The sequence below is a fragment of the Mandrillus leucophaeus genome, unplaced genomic scaffold (assembly GCF_000951045.1).
Source record: "Mandrillus leucophaeus isolate KB7577 unplaced genomic scaffold, Mleu.le_1.0 Scaffold121, whole genome shotgun sequence".
Taxonomy (NCBI): Eukaryota; Metazoa; Chordata; class Mammalia; order Primates; family Cercopithecidae; genus Mandrillus; species Mandrillus leucophaeus.
The window spans coordinates 3610223-3628306 of record NW_012100432.1 but is presented as its reverse complement, the minus strand read 5'-3'; the positions used below and the strand labels follow the sequence as shown (position 1 = coordinate 3628306).

At 39.6% G+C, this 18084-nt stretch overlaps 1 protein-coding gene across 3 annotated transcripts in view; it reads left to right on the top strand.

Annotated features, from left to right (window-relative positions):
* FOXP1 (forkhead box P1) overlaps positions 1-18084 on the top strand; it is a 579361-nt gene that overhangs the window by 177553 nt on the left and 383724 nt on the right. Inside the window, exon 3 of one of the 3 annotated variants that reach the window (XM_011971164.1) lies at positions 13427-13548. The exons of the other annotated variants lie outside the window; for them this stretch is intronic. The gene's annotated coding sequence lies outside the window, so the exon portion shown is untranslated. The remainder of the gene's footprint in view (positions 1-13426; positions 13549-18084) is intronic. 3 annotated transcript variants of the gene reach the window in all.

The following is an 18084-nucleotide window of genomic DNA, read 5'->3' as shown; positions in this document are numbered from 1 at the left end:
TAATTTTCCAGACTCAGTGAACCTTAAAACCTGTGTAAATTATCCCTCAAGATTCTGTCTAGTATCAATAACATTCTAATGATAGCACCTCCCCCTTTACTCCCCCCTCTGCTCAACACACACACACCTGTGTGTACATACACTTATACACACATGCATGTGCGTGCATACACACACACACACACGCTGAACACAGCAGCTGGCACCGGAGAGGTGTTTAATAGGTACTGGTTGAAGACTAGTGGGTGGAAAAGATGAAACACCAACAGCCTCCCACTCCAAGCTTCTAAGCTGTTCTTAGCCTGGTCCAACATCTGGGACCCTGTTTGATATTACAACTGTTGGAATAAATGGAGTTGATGAATTTAGTATTTATTCTTTCAGTAAGCTTACTGAAGTCTGGTCGTTATGAATTGCTGTGCTCTAGTTCTATGGGAAATAGATAAAGAGAGAAAATACAGTAGTTTCCCCTTATCCATGGTTTTAGTTTCTGTGATTTCAGTTACCCGCAGTCAACGATGGTCTGAAAATAAGTGAGTGCAGTACAAAAAAATAGAGAGAGACCACATTCACATAACTTCTATTACAGCATTGTTAAAATTGTCCTGTTATTCATTATCATTAACCTCTTACTGTGGCTAATTTATAAATTAAACTTTTTCACAGCTGTGCATGTATAGGAATAAGCATAATGTGCATAGGGTTCAGTACTAACTGTGGTTTTGGGCATCCACTGGGGTTCTTGGAACGTATCCCTGTGTATAAGGAGGGACAACTCTGTTTTTATTTTTTTGAGACAGAGTTTTGCTCTTGTTGCCGGGCTGGAGTGCAGTGACATGATCTCCGCCTACTGCAACCTCCACCTCCCATGTTCGAGCGATTCTCTTGCCTCAGCCCTCCGAGTAGCTGGAATTACAGGCATGGGTCACCACCCCTGGCTAATTTTGTATATTTAGTGGAGACGGGGTTTCTCCATGTTGGTCGGGCTGGTCTCGAACTCCCAACCTCAGGTGATCCGCCCACCTTGGCTTCCCAAAGTGGCTGGGATTACAGGCATGAGCCACCTTGCCCGGCAGAATGTGTTCTTTACATTCAGCAAACTTAGTATCTTGTTTATTGATGATATTGACATGACCCTAGGCCAGAAATAGTAAACCTTAGTTCTTCACTTTTATTCAGTACTAGCATGTAGTTTATGCAAAACCAGCATTTCTAAATCTAGAAGGCTCTTCTAATATTGAAGGTAGAGGCAGAAGTTTGTTTAAGTCAGAATGGAAGTGGAAGTTTTTATGAATTTGATTGTTTTATCTTAATTAGGAACATTTAATAATAATTATGGATGACTCTCATTTTGGAGCAGGTGTGGCTGGTTGTTCAAAGGTAAAGTGATGTTTTGAACTGTAATTTGACGGATCTGAATGACAGTCAGTCTGAATAATTCAGCTTCCTGCTAGCTTCTCTACCACCCCATTCTTTCCTAGAGAAAGAACCAAATAAGGAATTTTTAAAAACCCAAACCATTCTGGATTCTGTTAATTCTTATAGTTACTTTCAAAGGAGCAGTTTGAGAGAGAGATGTGGCCTAGGACATTTATATGTGACGTAAAGCTTTCAACCCATTAGAACATTCTTTTTTTTTTTTTTTTTTTTTTTTTTGAGAAGTAGTCTTGCTCTGTTGCCAGGCTGGAGTGCAATGGTGTGATATTGGCTCACTGCAACCTCCGTGTGCCGGGTTCAAGTGATTCTCCTGCCTCAGCAGGAGAGGGCGCGCCACCACGCCCAGCTAATTTTTGTATTTGTAGTAGAGACGGATTTCACCCTGTTGGCCAGGGTAGTCTCTATCTCTTGACCTCATGATCCACCTGCCACGTTCTCATTAATTTTTTTAATGGGGCTTTAGTTGCCTAAATAATATGTGTATTATAATAAAGTCTTGCTAATAGAGCAAGAGAACCCTCTGGAAAACAACTGCCTAAGGAATGAGATAAGAATTGAAGTCTGCTTGGGTTTTCAAGCATCCCTTGAGATGGAAAAGTCTTACCCCACATCCGTGGTCCTCAAGAAGCTGTAAAGGCAACATTAGAAAACTTTCTCGATTAAGTGCTTCCTTAATGAATAGGTCCGTGGATAGAAGCAAGCCGACTTATTATAAGGTTGGATACTATTACTGTGTGGTTGTATTAATTAAATTTATTCCTTTAAAATAACCTTGGATGAAAACAACCACCTTTTCTGTGGTCATGGTTAGCAGATGTTTACCGTAATTCTTTGCTCAGTGAAAAAAATGCCTCTTCCACCCAACAAAAACAGCCACGTTTGCTTGGCTAAATCAAAACTTTGGCGTTTGGGTCTTACTTTATATATCATGGCTCCAGTCACACAACCTTTCCAAGTGTGAGGCTTAGATCACCAACTCCAACATCTGCAGGAGAGCTTTGCTCACAGTGATCTATTATGTGAGTACTTAATTCTTATACTGTTCTTGGCGTTCGCCCTTCCTCATTGAAACCAATATCCTATATGTACCCTGCTCTTTGTTTTTCTTACATAAGCATGCTAGCCCCCTCCCAAATTTTTAAAGCTTTCACCTAGGCCTATGGCCATTTTTGTGAGGATTTCGATCATAGAAATAAAGTCAAAGTTTGCCTTCTCAGTCTGAGAGTTCAGTTTTTCTTCGGCTCTCTCTGAAATGCCAAGCCTCTCCTTTCCTTATATTTTGTGCTTGAAAAGCACTTTTTCTCATTATGTATTGGGCCTACTTAACCACCTCACTCCTCTTTTTTTTTTTTTTTTTTTTAACAAAAACTAAGTGATTTCAAACCTATAGCCTATAGGTAGTCCCTGCCCACACCTGCCATTCACAGTTCTAATAGGTATTTCAGGACCAGCTCCCCCATCTGCACTGAATTTCTGCACTGAAGAATGCCGCCTGCTCTCAGCAGTGCTGAAAGGAAATACAACAGCAGAACTTTGCTTTTCTTGGGAAGCTCCTCTCTTTGGAATGGAGAACTCTGGGTGGCTCTTCTTATTTTGTTTTCATCGCCAAAATAAGCAGGGATCTTGCATAACACCAGGGTAGGAAAAAAGAAGTAATTTTAAGGGAAACATATGTTCATGTTGAGAAAAAGGCAGTTAGAACTGGACAAAGGATAGTGGCCCACAAAGCTAAAGGCATCTTTTCAATTCAGGTAGGAAACGAGGTTTTGATCATTTGGTATATATATGTGTGTGTGTGTATATATACATACATATATATACACACATATATATTTGAGACAGAGTCTCAGTCTGTCGCTGAGACTGGAGTGCAGTGGTACAATATCGGCTCACTGCAACCTCCGCCTCCCGGGTTCAAGCGATCCTCCTGCCTCAGCCTCCCAAGTAGCTGGGACTACAGGCATGTGCCACCACACCCAGCTAATTTTGGTATTTTTAGTAGAGACAGGATTTCACCATGTTGGCCAGTATGATCTCGATCTCCTAACTTGGTGATCCACCTGCCTCGGCCTCCCAAAGTGCTGGCATTACAGGCGTGAGCCACCACACCCAGCCTTTTTTGGTATATTTTATAAAATGAAAAATAAGTTGCTTCCCTATATCCCCAAATCTTTTCTTTGATCCAATTACAAATAGATCTTGGGAAACCAAGGCTTATAAACTAGCTAGTTGATATATGTGGTATAGAATGTATCTAGTTCTGTATTTGTTAAATTATTTTTCTATGATCTTAGCACTAAGTAATGTCCTTGGAAATCATTTCATTTAAGATGGCTGCCCTAATCTGAAGTCAAAGCTGAAATAATCCAAATATGATTTTTTTTTTAAAATTGAGATGGACTCTTACTCTTTCGCCCAGGTTGGACTGCAATGGCATGATCTCGGTTCAAGTGATTCTTGTGCCTCAGCCTCCCGAGCAGCTGGACTACAGGTGCATGCCACTACGCCCAGCTAATTTTTTAAATACTTTTAGTAGAGAGGGGGTTGCGCCATGTTGATCAGTCTGGTCTCGAACTCCTGACCTCAGGTGATCTGCCCGCCTTGACCTCCCAAAGTGCTGGGATTACAGGCGTGAGCCACAATACCTAGCTTCAAATATGATTCTTATTTGGTTTGATTTTTGGAGAAGAGAAGTCCAGGTATTAAAATGGACTAAAGATGTCTACTTTAGCTGTTTGGCTGATTAGTGGACATATTATTTGTCCTTTAAACTGATTCCAAATTATGTCTGTTGATAGAAACAGCAGACACTTTAGTGTTTCACACTGTTTATGGGTGGCAGGTTTTGAAAATGCAGCTAATTTGCAAAATGACAGAAGAAGAATAGAAAAAAAGATAGCAAAAATTCCTTAGGTTAATGTTTTCCATTCACCTGTTCTCAAAGTATGAAAATTTTAGGGTTAGGGGAAACCCCAGCAGAGTTCTTCTTTCCTCATTGTAAATTAAACACTGTATCCTTAAAATGTAGCTGTGAAGGAGGGAAGATGCTGGAACATTCTCAGTACTGATGTGTGTATGCAGTGCCAGAACCAGAGAGATGGCGGATGGATGGACTCTTACACAACTGGTTGAGGGCAAGGGTCAACAGGACTGTGGGATAGTGCCCAGATGGGAAGGCCTTGGTTGTGTGTGGAACTGTTTCTATATGTAGTTCTTTCTTGCATGTATAAAAATTACATCCAAACAGAGATCTATTTAAGACCAATGAAAAAACCCAGCTCTTAAGAAGTCCTGCTTTCCTTAGTGTTGACACCAGTAGGTTTGGAAACTGTGACAGGGTAGATCCAGGCTTGCATTTAATCTGTTTGATTCAGACAATCTAACTGAAGGCCAGGCATGGTGGCTCAATGCTTGTAATCCCAGCACGTTGGGAGACTGAGGTGGGCGGATCACTTAAGGTCAGGAGTTCAAGACCAGTCTGCCCAAATTTGGTGAAATCCCATCTCTACAAAAATTAGCCAGGTGTGGTGGTGCACACCTGTAGTCTTAGAGGCAGGAAAATTGCTTGAACCCAGGGGGCTGCGGTTGCAGTGAGCTGAGATCTCTCCACTGCACTCCAGCCTGGGTGACAGAATGAGACTCCATCTCAAAAAAAAAAAAAAAAAAAAAAAAACTAATTGAAATTTAAAAACTCATAATAGGGAGAAGAAAAAGAACTTACCTTCCCCGTCCCCGAAACCCAACAAAAAAGGACACAAAGCCATTTGAAGTGTAAGATTATTATTAGATATTGGTGTAAGGTCCAGCTATTTTATTTAGTTCACTCCTTTCTCTCCTAGAGGCCTCAAAGGGCATTGTCAGTAGCACCTGAGTCATTTCACTGTTGGAAACACTAGGAAAAAAAATCCGTGTATGCACATAAGAAGAGGAATTTTGAGTTACATTTCCTTTCAGTCCTTAGAGTGGGTTACATTCTGTTGTTTTTCTAGTGTTTTTGTACTTTGGGATGAAACTATAAATGGTGGCAGATGCCATCTCTATGGTAGTGAGAACTAGGAAGGACCTCGGGGAAAGTGTCAGAGCAAACTGGAAATCCCAGAAGTTTTAATAATTATAATCTGGCCATTTGTTCTGTGTGACAGCTACTTTTATAAGCAATGTACTACTAGCACCATCTTACTGAGTTCTTACAAGTACTATGAAGTAGCTCCTCTTATCACCTTCATGTTACAGATGAATAAACTGAGGCTCAGAGGGATTGCCTGTTATTGAATTGCCTAGGGTTACAGAAGAAGTAACCCAAACTGAATACGATCTGTCATTTAGTTAACTGTAATATGTCAATGCTAATTTCCTGGTTCTGATACTGTATACAGCTGTATAAGATGTCATCGTTGGGGAAAACTGGGTGAAGGATATATGGGTATTGTACTATTTTTGCAACTTCTTACGGTCTATAATTATTTCAAAATTAAAAAAAAAGAAAGAGGTAGATTTTACACTTCGATCAAGGTCTGTTTTTTATTTTTATTTTTATTTATTTATTTTTATTTTTATTTTTATTTTGAGACGGAGTCTCTCTCTGTCACCCAGGCTGGAGTGCAATGGCAGGATCTCGGCTCACTGCAGCCTCCACCTCCCAGGTTTAAGCAGTTCTCCTGTCTCAGCCTCCCAAGTAGCTGGGACTACAGGAGCCTGCCACCACGACCAGCTAATTTTTGTGTTTTTAGTAGAGGTGGGGTTTCACCTTGTTAGTCAGGCTGGTCTCGAACTCCTGATCAGTCTGGTCTCGAACCCCCGACCTCAGGTGATCCATCTGCCTCAGCCTCCCAAAATGCTGGGATTATAGGCGTGAGCCACCGCGTCCGGCCTGTTTGCTTTTATAATCCAGATTTTTCACTGCTTTGCCTTCTTAGATCATTTGACTAGGAATAATGTGGTCTCTGTTCCACTATCTTTATAGGGTTCGAGTTTTCAGGTCTCCCAGAGCACATCTCATGGTTTCCTATAAGTCCCTGGTGATTTTAGGAATAAAGATTCATCCTTGATTTATGAAATGATTTGTAAAATAGATTGTAATTAATTCCTGATGTGTACATGGAACCTCATGTGGACATCTAGAAAAGAGAATGGCAGTAGTAACCCAAAGATTCAGTAGTTTGCAGCATGTAAATGTGATAAGCCACAAAAAAGTTTAATTCATAAGACTAGTTATTTATGTCGCAGAAAAAAACATGAGATTCAAATTCAGAAGCCTATGTTTTAAAGCTGTACTTTTGGCTAACTTGTTATGTGATCTCAGTTTCCTCACTTTAGGAAATCATTGAGAAGCGACTCATGCATGTTCTACCAAAAGTTTCCATGGATAAATAACTTTGAAACATTCCAGATAATACAACTTCAAACCTTTGTCTTTACTGAGTAAAAATGATTGCTGTAGAAGTTGTTCAGTCTTATGACTGGAGAGTTAAGCTCTAGGATATGTTGGTGGATTTGTTAATCAGTTCATTAAATCCTAGTAAGATTTTATTTCAAATCTTTTTTTTTTTTTTTTCGTTTGAGATGGAGTCTCGCTCTGTCACCCAGGCTGGAATGCAGTGGCGCGATCTCAGCTCACAGCAACTTCCGCCTCCTGGGTTCAAGCGATTCTCCTGCTTCAGCCTCCCGAGTAACTGGGATTACAGGCGGTCGAACTCCTGACCTCAGGTGAACTCCTGACCTCAGGTGATCCACCCGCCTCTGCCTTCCAAAGTACTAGGATTACAGGCATGAGCCACCACGCCTTGCCTCTTCTTTTTTAATGTAGGTGTTTACAGCTATAAATTTCCCTCTGAGTACTGCTTTACCTGTACCTCGTAAGTTTTACTATGTCTTCATTTTCATTCATCTCAAAGTATTTTCTAATGTCCTTTGATTCTTTGTTTATATAGGAGTGTGCAGTTTAATCTCCCCTTGTTTATGGATTTCCCACATTTTTCTGTTATTGATTTCTAATTTCATTTCTTTGTAATTGGATAACATACTTTTAAATTTACTGAGCCATGTTTTATGGTTCAGAATATGGTATATCCTGGAGAGTGTCCTTGAGAAGAGTGTATATTCTGTTGTCATTAGGTGGAAGTTGCTATGGATGGATATCTGTTAGGACTGGTTGGTTCCTAGTGTTGTTCCTGCCTTCTGTGTCCTTGCTGATCTTCTGCTTCATTCTATCCAGGATTGGTAGAGTGTTGAAGTCTCCAGCTGTTATTCTGGAGTTGTCTATTTCTCCTGTCAGCTCTGTCAGTTTTGCTCCATATATTTTGGGGTTCTGTTTTTAGGTGAAGATTTTCTCAAAGAAAGCAAAAGAAAACTCTTCTTATGTTACCCACTCTCAGAACTTCGTTAAGCTTTGGGGTTTAAGAATTAAAACACTCTCTGAAAAAATTTAGTTTTATAGTGGCTTCCTGACATTGATGGAGACATTTAGGCCATATTTACACAGGTAAAGAGAGATGAGAGATTGGTGGTTTTATTTAATCAGTATATTAATTTTTTTTTATTGTGGGCAGCTGGTAGGGTCCAGTTGAGGCCAAACCAACATTAACTTCAGTAGCAGATGGCAGGGAGCTTTGATATACCCAAATCATTGTTTCATCTTTACTATTCACTTACTCTGTGTAGACATGGGCTAACTCAATACAAACATGTTCCATGGGAAAAATATGCTTTTTATTTTTTTTAACAAATAAGAATAAAATGCAATTTTCTTGTTGTTAAATCTATGACTCCATAGCCTTTTCTGTGTGGAGGCCACGTGGCAAACTCCAGGTGCATCTGTCATACAGAAATTGCTTTTCCCCCCAAAATACAGAAATGTGAAATAAACCAATTTGGGCACAAGTGGTGTATGCTAGATTTACTTAGTATCTGTCGAACGTCTCCATACACTCAATGCATTAGGGCAAATCAAAGAGTTAGAACTGCCTAGTTTCTGCACAAATACATACATAGTTTCTACTTAGACACTGATGCTACTGATTGATTATTTTTGCTAACAAAGCTATGGCGAAACACTTAATTCTTTTCAGCAGTATCGTAAATTTGTTCTAGACATATGTCAGTGGGAAAATAGGGGGGCAGGGGATTATCTACGCAAGCACGTGTGCACATACACAGGTACGTACACATATGCATCAAGAGATACTTCCTCACTGAAAGATGTTTAAAAGGGTATTTATCTTTGACATGAAATAATTCTTCAGCCTTTTTATTATTGTTAAACATATTTGGGTGTTTATCTATGAGCAATAAAATAGTTTAGCCACGACTTTATTATATTCACTATGAATGAAACATGGTTTTTCAGAAGAGATTTTACATGTATGTTAAAGTCATTTTCTTGTCATTTATGTGAATGGTCCATAGATTCGATTGCTAGTGGAAGAAACCCTGTGATTCCGTATCTTAACTTTCTCTCAGAGAGGAATTATTGTCTTTGTCATTTTGTTTCAATGTGCGACCTCCCTACCTGCTGGGCTTCCCAACAGCCGTCAGCTAACTACTCTCGTACCATACTGCTACCAGCATTCCTGGTTCACAAATATGAAGTAAACAGAAAACCTTGCTAATTTGAGCCCAGTAGGAACCTTAACACTGTAATGAGTGACTAATTTTGAAAGCAGAGAGGCATCTCTTACAAAATTAGAGCCCAATTTTTTAATGATCTTAAATAACTAATTGAGAGTAAGAATGGTACTTAAGAAAGAGTGAGACACTGACACGTTGAAGAGTTACAACAGGGAGAGGAGACTCCTCCAGGAGCCCTAGTAATTACACAGTCTTCCTTCGTTGCCACCGATGCTAATCTGAGCGTGGGAATGATAATGTACCTTAGAGGACAGGTTTGTGGTTGAAATGCGCTTGATAGATTTTGACAAATTAAACAGTGGTAAAGATGTTTGGAAGTTATCCAGGTCCTTACCATTATTTATGTCAGTGAACTAGAAATCAGTGGTTAATTTGCAGTTCTTATAATTTTTATGATACTTGTGTTGTTGTAAATTTAGCCGTGTGCGGCATCAACTCAGCAGGATACATTTTATGTTGTCAGCTACCTTTTGACATCATAATAGATTTCATTTGCCAAATCCTTCTCGATAGAATAAAATGTAAAAGAGAGCTGAACAGAACATTTGGATCATATCCAGACACTAGTAAACATATGACGGACTTTCTGAGATCAAAAGGCTCAGATATGGAATAGGGGGAGAAATTAGACCCTTTTGGTGGCTGTTTTTCTTTTTCTTCTTTTTGCCCTTAAACCATCCTAGTGTTCTTTGCTACATAGGCGCCTTTTATCTTGACTCAAAGCTAGTGTTTCTTAGTGTGTGGTACCTTGCACAATTACCAAAGTGTAATTTAAAGTTACTGATTTTCCACACCTTTTAACCGTTAATGCACCTTTGTTAATGTCTTCTTTATTGCACTGGATCACAAGTTCTGTAGTCCTATATTTTTTTCTCATTATGTTTTTATATCCATTATATTATTTTAAAGAAAAATACTGATCTGGTGTAGTGGCTTACGCCTGTAATCCCAGCACTTTGGGAGGCCGAGGCGGACAGATCATTAGGTTAGGAGATCGAGACCATCCTGGCTAACACGGTGAAACACCGTCTCTACTAAAAATACAAAAAAAATGAGCTGGGCCTGGTGGCGGGCACCTGTAGTCCCAGCTACTCGGGAGGCTGAGGCAGGAGAATGGCATGAACCCGGGGGGCGGAGCTTTCAGTGAGCCAAGATCGCCTGGGCGACAGAGTGAGACTCCGTCTCAAAAAAAAATGAAAAAGAAGAAGAAGAAGAAGGAGGAAAATATTGGTACTTTCCTGGGCTCAGGTTGGAAAAGTATTTTGTAGTTAAGATGTTTTCTTTCTCCATCCTTTTTCTCTAGGTTATTCAAATCCCTCCTTCATAATTATCCACTTCTATTATACTGACCCTTGTCCTGCTAACAGCTGAAGAGGATTAGTGGACACCCCTGTCTTTGTATCTATTTGTTCTCTGAGATTCTTTGTTTTGACCTCTAAATAATTTCTTTTTAGGCCCTCTGCTCTTTATGTGACACATGTTTTTGCAGATCTCACTTTGATCTGTATGAACATCTAGCCTCTCATTTCTCTTATGTCATTTATCCTGCTTAGAAACATTTTATGACACCATAAGTCACACTCTCATTTTTTCCTTTCATATACCTCCTTCGAATCTCTTCAGAGGAAATTCCTCTTTAATACTTACTATGAGCCCAGCAGCAGTACAGAGGTATGATGACTGTGACCTAAGGATGTCCAGCCCTGTAGAATGAGCGCTTCCTTGTCCTCCTTGTGTATAACGGAGTTACATATCTTAAGTCCCTTGTTTGGAGTCTCTGTCTGGCAGGGACGCTGCTGCTCCACTCTGCCATAGCCTTCTCTGCTCCCAATGTCTAATAAACGTTTAATGATAATTGAAATGATTAGTTATCAATCCATAATGGAGAAGAGCTTATTAACCTTTTCTGATCACAGCTACATTATCTTTGAGATGAAAGTTTTTGCTCTCATGTACCAGCAACTGGAAGTCAGATCCATTGGACTTATTGGGGTCCCTACTGTCATGGCATAAAATGGTTTCGTATCATTTATCAATCTTCTGGGAAGTATATGCCCTTTGTTATTACTTCAAAGAATAGCCAATATTTCTTTATTTGAGATAATATATGTATAGCTATATAATGTATTTGGGGGCCTGCACTTTCAGTATTTTTATAAAGTAGAACAGTTATAGAAAACTACCCACCTACTCCCGACTATATACATGCTGCGCACAAATCAGTTCTGAACCAGATGTCCTATTTCCATACTGTATAAAAGGTAGCCATTGTCTACTGCAGATGTGGCTGGTATAACTGACGAACTAAATTTTACCTAATTTTAAATTTACATTCTAATAGCCATACGTGGCTACTGTATTAAGTTGCATTCATATATATGTATTTGCATATATTTACATAAAAATTGTTTTAAGGCAGGGAACCTTGCCACCCAAATCAAGAAATTGAACTTAGCCACCTTGAAGTTTCTCCTGTGTCCTGTTCCACCCACAGCCCTTTCCAAAAACAACTCGTGTTTTTACGTTTATCATAATCATTTCCATTTGTTCATTATTTGATCACCTACATGTGCATCCTTAGACACCATAGTTTAGTATTGTCCACTTTTTAAATGCTTGATATGTCTTTTATGTTTCTCAATCTGAAGATTTCCTGTCTATGCCTTTCTTTTCTTTGTACTTTACCTTTTGGAGGTCCCTGGCCCCCTGAGCTGTAGGGTTCCCCAGAGCCTGGAAGTTGCTGATTGCATCCTCAGTTCAGCGTATCCCTCTGCCTTCTTTATCTCCTGCACATTGGCAAGCTGGATCCAGAGGCTCATGTTTGATCCCTTTAGCACAACTCTAGATGTTGTTGTGTTCTTTCATTTGTGAGGAATATGATATCTTATTGTCTGCCTTTTTGTGATATTTACGGTCATTCATCCTTACTGCCTAGATCCATTAATTCATTGGGAGATGCAACATGGTGATATTCCAATTCTTCTTATTAGCTGGGATGCTTTTGTAATTTTATTATTCATCTACTCTTTAGTTGCCCAGTGGTACTGTTCATTTAGGTAATACAGGATAAATGTCTAATTCTTTCCCTCTATTTACTAAGTTTCAAAATAATGAGTTGACTTGCTCTGCTTTTCTGAAAGTAACCATTAAATTTTCATGTTTTTATGAGAACACATGGACACAGGGAGGGGAACCTCACACACTGGGGCCTGTCAGGGGGTGGAGGGCAAGGGGAGGCAGAGCATTAGGACAAATACCTAATGCATGTGGGGCTTAAAACCTATATGACGGGTTGATGGGTGCAGCAAACCACCATGGCACATGTATACCTATGTAATAAACCTGCACATTGTGCACATGTATCCCAGAACTTAAAATAAAATAAAAGTTTTGATGTTTTTATAAACCATAAGTTTAAACATATTAGTAGATTTCAATTTACTGCATTTTAAAAACTTTTATTGAAGATCAAATTATCTGTCTTTCATGAGTGTGACTTCTTTGTGTTGGCTCCTCTGTCCTTCTGATATGACCCTATGGTCTTTCATAGCTTCTTTGCTCCCTGCTATGACAGAATGTTTCAGACTCACCTTATCTCTCTCTCTCTCTCTCTCTCTCTCTCTCGACAGACTTTTGCTGTTGTTGCACAGACTGAAGTGCAATGGCAAGATCTCGGTCCACTGCAACCTCCACCCCACCCCGCCCCCCGCCGCCCTGGGTTCAAGCGATTCTCCTGCCTCAGCCTCCGAGTAGTTGGGATTACAGGTGTACACCAACAAGTCCAGCTAATTTTTGTATTATTAGTAGAGACAGAATTTCACCATGTTGGCCAGGCTGGTCTCAAACTCCTGACCTCAGGTGATCCACTTGCCTCGGTCCCCCAAAGTGCTAGGATTATAAGCGTGAGCCACCACGCCTGGCCACCTTGTACATTTCTTACCTGAGAATTGAAATCAACCATTTTATCTAGAAACCCATTTCTTTTAGTGGAAATTTGTGTTTCAAGACATTATCTTAGTGCTAACAGTGCTCCTTGTTGTGAGTGTGTCCAAGCCTCATGAGTTCATCCTGATATTTCCGTTTCATATTCAGGATTACAGGACTTTTATTTAACCTCCTATTTATTACATCTTTATCTCCTTTCTTCCATGCTGACAGTTTTGGTTCTCGAGAACAAAGGGGATGGTAGCATTAGAAGATCCCATAATTGCCCATCTGCTTATTTTTCTACCTTACACACACAGCAGTGTTAGAATAACAATGCTAAATACTTCCACTACCAATTATGATTAGCAAAAAGAGTAAACGTTATATTACATATGCTATCCCTAGCCTTACTCTGTTATTATTTTATTTGTTGGAGACAGGGTCTTGCTGTGTTGCCCAGGCTGGAGTGCCCTGGCATGAGTATAGCTCACTGTAATTTCGAACTCCTGGGCCCAAGTGATCCTCCCACCTCAGCCTCTTTCGTAGCTGGGACTACAGGTATGTGCCACCATGCCTGGATAATGTTTTTTTATTTATTTTTTATTTTATTTTATTTTATTTTATTTTTTTGTAGAGGTGGGGTCTCACTAGGTTTCCCAGGCTGATCTTGAACTCCTGGCCTCAAGTGATCCCCACACCTTGACCGCCCAAAGTGCTAGGATTACAAGTGTGAGCCACTGTGCTCAGCGCGCTCTGCATTATTTTTTAATAGTTGTATTAAATTTGCCTTTTCAGGACATTTAGCCATTTATACGATACTTTCCCCCTTTCAACGCTAACCCTATTTTAGTTTTAGTAATACAAGTATGTTCAATGCTCAATACCAGTTCTTCAGTCCTTATGTCAGTGTCTGTAGTCATTTTGTCTAAACTTCATTTCTATTAGATTTTTTGGAAAAGGCTCATGGGTATTGTATTCCCTGAATTCTTGAATTTTCGTAACAGTGTGCTGTGTTCTTTATACTTAAACCACAATCTTTACTGAATTAAAAGTGTTGTGTCACATTTTTTCTTTGCATATCTTAAATATGTTACTCTTTTTTCTTCTGGCATAGTAAGTCTTAAGTCCAGTAGTTTTATTAGATTATATCTTAGTGTTGGTCATTTGGGGCAAATATGCTTCAGTGTCTAGGGTTCTTTTGCAATATGTACTTTCAGAATTTTTTTTTTTTTGAGTTTCAGGAATGTTTCTTTGAATTATAGTTTCAGGTATTTGGACAATTTTCTTCCTTTGCTTTCCTCTCCAGGGATTCCTACTTTCTTTTCTTTCTTCCTTTTTTTTTGTTTTGAGCTCTGTCACTCAGACTGGAGTACAGTAGTGCAATCACTGCAACCTCTGCCTCCCAGGTTCAAACGATTCTTGTGCCTCAGCCTCCTGAGTAGCTGGGATTACAGGTGTGCAGCACCGCGCCTGGCTAATTTTTGTCTTTTTAGTAGAGACAGGGTTTCGCCTTGTTGACCAGGCTGGTCTTGAACTCCTGGGCTCAAGCAGTCCTCCCACCTTGGCCTCACAAAGTGGTGGGGTAACAGGCGTGAGTCACCACACCTAACCCAGGGATTCCTATTTTCTATTTGTTGGATCTCCTTTACCTGTCTTCAGTATTAAATACTTTCCCTTAAATCCTTCTCTCTCTCTTAATTTCTATTTGATTTTGTTTTTCATTTTAACCTTGTAGGTTTTTTAAAGCATTATTTGTTGTATCTGTTTGCTCTCTGTCCCTCTAGTGTATTTTCTCATTTCTAGAATGATTTTTCTTTTTTTCAAATTTATTCTTTCTTCCCCCATTTCTCAGCCAATTGAATTCTTATTTATGTAATTCTTTTTGTTTATTTTATTTTGTTTTGTTTTTCTGAGACAGGGTCTCACTCTGTCACTCAGGCTGAAGCGCAGTGGTGCCATCTCAGCTCACTGCAACCTCTGCCGCCCTAGGCTGAAGCAGTCCTCCCACCTCAGCCTCTTGAGTAGCTGGGATCACAGGTGCACACCACCACACCCAGCTATTTCTTTGTATTTTTTTGTAGGGACAGCGTCTCGCCATCTTGCCCAAGCTGGCCTCAAAACTCGTGAGTGCAAATGGTCCTCCCACATCAGCCTCCCAAAGTGCTGGGATTACAAGTGTGAGCCACTGCACCTGGCTAGATTTATGCAATTCTTTCAGGTCTTATATCTTATTCTTAATGTCTTTTAGCTCATTTTGAAATAATAGATTACAGACATGTAATGACATGTCTGATACGTGCTTTCATTTTCTGTAAGATGTTATTCTGTTCCTTTTTTTCTCATCACTTTGTATAGAATTTTACCTCAACATTTTTATATTGCTCATTTGCAGGTGAAAGTGATTTTTCTGAACTTTTCGCAGGGAGGCTTTATTGAGAGAGATCTTCTAACTCCATAGCGCTCTCTCTTTTGGGTTACTTTCTACTACTTGGCTACTGGCATGCTTTCTAAAATATCTTTACTGTATTATTCTCTACTTTGAGGAGGCCTTTCTCTTTCTTTCCTCTTGGGTTTCTCTGTCCTTTTTGATTTTGATTCTGTTGCCAGGAGTTTTTCCTCAGTGTGGAGTCCTATGCTAGAATGGAGACCTCACAGCCCGGTTTTGAGAGTTCATAAGCCTTAGACTCCTCCCAGCTCTGCAGACTTTTCTTAATATGGGCCCTTTGCTCTGACCCTTCGTTGGAACGGGAAATACCCCACAGCCCTAAGTTCAGCTGCTATTTTAAACGTGGCTCACCGTACTGTCCATTTAGTACTTATTGTTAATATTGGGGTTCTTTTTCTCAGTTCTTTCTGTTGCTGCATTGCTGTCCTGTGCTTCTTCCCACCTAGATGCTACTACTCTGTAGGACTCGTGACTAGCCTTAGCTTTTCCACATCTGTTGTGTTACAGTGTTTGAAGTGACACTGGTCTCCTGATTTTATTTTTTACTTTGTTGAGACAGAGTAGTCTTGCTCTGTCACCCAGGCTGGAGTGCAGTGGCATGATCTCAGCTCAATGCAACCTCCACCTCCCAGGTTCAAGTGATTCTCCTGTCTCAGCCTCCCGAGTAGCTGTGATTAATTACAGGCACGTGCCACTATGCCTGGCCAATTTTTATACTTTTAGTCAAGACAGAGTTTCACCATTTTGGCCAGACTGGTCTCAAACTCTTGATCTCAAGTTATCCACCCACCTCTGCCTCCCAAAGTGCTGGAATTACAGGTGGGAGCCACTATGTCTGGCCTGATTTTCTTATATGTTTGTTTGCTTGTGGATTTTTGGTTTTGGTTTCTAGTTGCTCTGTATGTTTTTTTATGTGGGGACTCAGCAAAATTCAAAAATCAAAAACTGTGCTTCTGCAAACTCTGCCTCTCTCTTTTGTAATACAAGTTCTACCTGAGGCTTTATCAAGCACATTTTTGCATGTCACTAAATGTTGCCACATAACCTTATTTTTAATGGCCACATAATATTCCACTACTACATGAATGTAATATAATTTATTAAACCAATCTACCATTATTGGGCACTCATGTTTTAATTGCACTTAATGCAAATTTCTTTTAGTTATAAATTTATCCACAGATTCTTTACCATTTTTTCTCCCTTTTGTAGGTTTTGTGAATTAAAGTAAGCACAGCAAAAATAGGACTGTTTGCTAAACCTCTAACTTCCACTTCTTTATTTTTGTTCATTCCTATGGTCAATATCCATGCATTTTGAACTCAAATGTGTGGACTGTCGTCTTCTCAAAGGATGTTTTTTTCTGACTTGACACTTTAATTATATGAAAAGTTTTATAAAAACATAGAAGTGATTTATAATATTTTATATGTAATGAATTGTTTATATTGATAAGATTAAAATCACAAGAAAGTAGAAATGCTCTTAAAAATGTGGGATCATTGTGCCTTAGAGTTAAGAAAACCTTTGCCCAATGAAGAAAAAGTAGACAGCAAAGGAGAATGTTAAAGTACGTATCACACAGCATTTAATGCTGGTTTTATGTCAGCCTGAGAAGTGATGTTGTGTGCTTCAGCTTTGAAGCATAGAAGGAGGAAGAGTTATACGTGTTATTACATGTATAACTTCATGTTCTTTGTTTTCTTTTCTCTCTGCTTTTCTTTTGAAACAGGTTCTCCCTGTGTTGCCTAGGCTGGTCTCAAACTCCTAGGCTCAAGAGATGTTCCCACCTCGCAGCCTTCTGAGTAACTGGGATTACAGGCACAAGCCACTATGTCTGGCATGTTATTTTCTTTCAAAGGACTGTGTCTTGTCAAATGAACACTTGCATGTTAATAAAAATCATCTTACTCTGATATCAAATATTAACATTGTTTTTGGTGGTAGATACTTTTTTGGAACATGTATGCTGCGAATTCTTCCAGCGGTAATGTTATCAAAATTACACCTAGACATTTCCCTGTAACTCTTCTCAGTGCTGTACTCTATTATAAAGTATTAGGCCTTAAACTATGATCACATTCTGATAATTGTTCTTCTCCTGTCACCCACCTGCAAATGTGTTTATTGCTGGCTGTTTTTTTCCCAGTGCTTTAGGGGAGGATCCTGTATTTTTTTTCTTTTTTAACATTCTTCTCTCTGATGCCCTGGGACAATGCTATGTTGTGGCATTTAAGAGGTCTAGACTTTGTGAAAGGCTATCTCAGTGGGTGACGGGATCATTCATTCCACCTGTGTCAGCCATTGCACCCAAGTGGCTTGATCAGGTCACAATCCAGCTGGATCAAAAGGCACCAGACCTGTGCTCAGGGCTTCTTTTTGTTTAATTTTTAAATTTTTATTTTTTATTTCTTTGGTAGAAATGAGGTTTTACCATATTGGTCAAGCTGGTCTTGAACTCCTGGGCTTAGCGATCTGCCTGCCTCAGCCTCCCAAAGTGCTGAGATTACAGGCGTGAGCCATCGTGCCCAGCCTGTTTGCCAAATTCTTCTGCCTCCTTTAATGTAAACATGTTTACACCCAATCTTTTCAGCTTATCACGTGTCTTGAGCACTACTAAGTCACCAATGAAAACCTTAATTTCACAT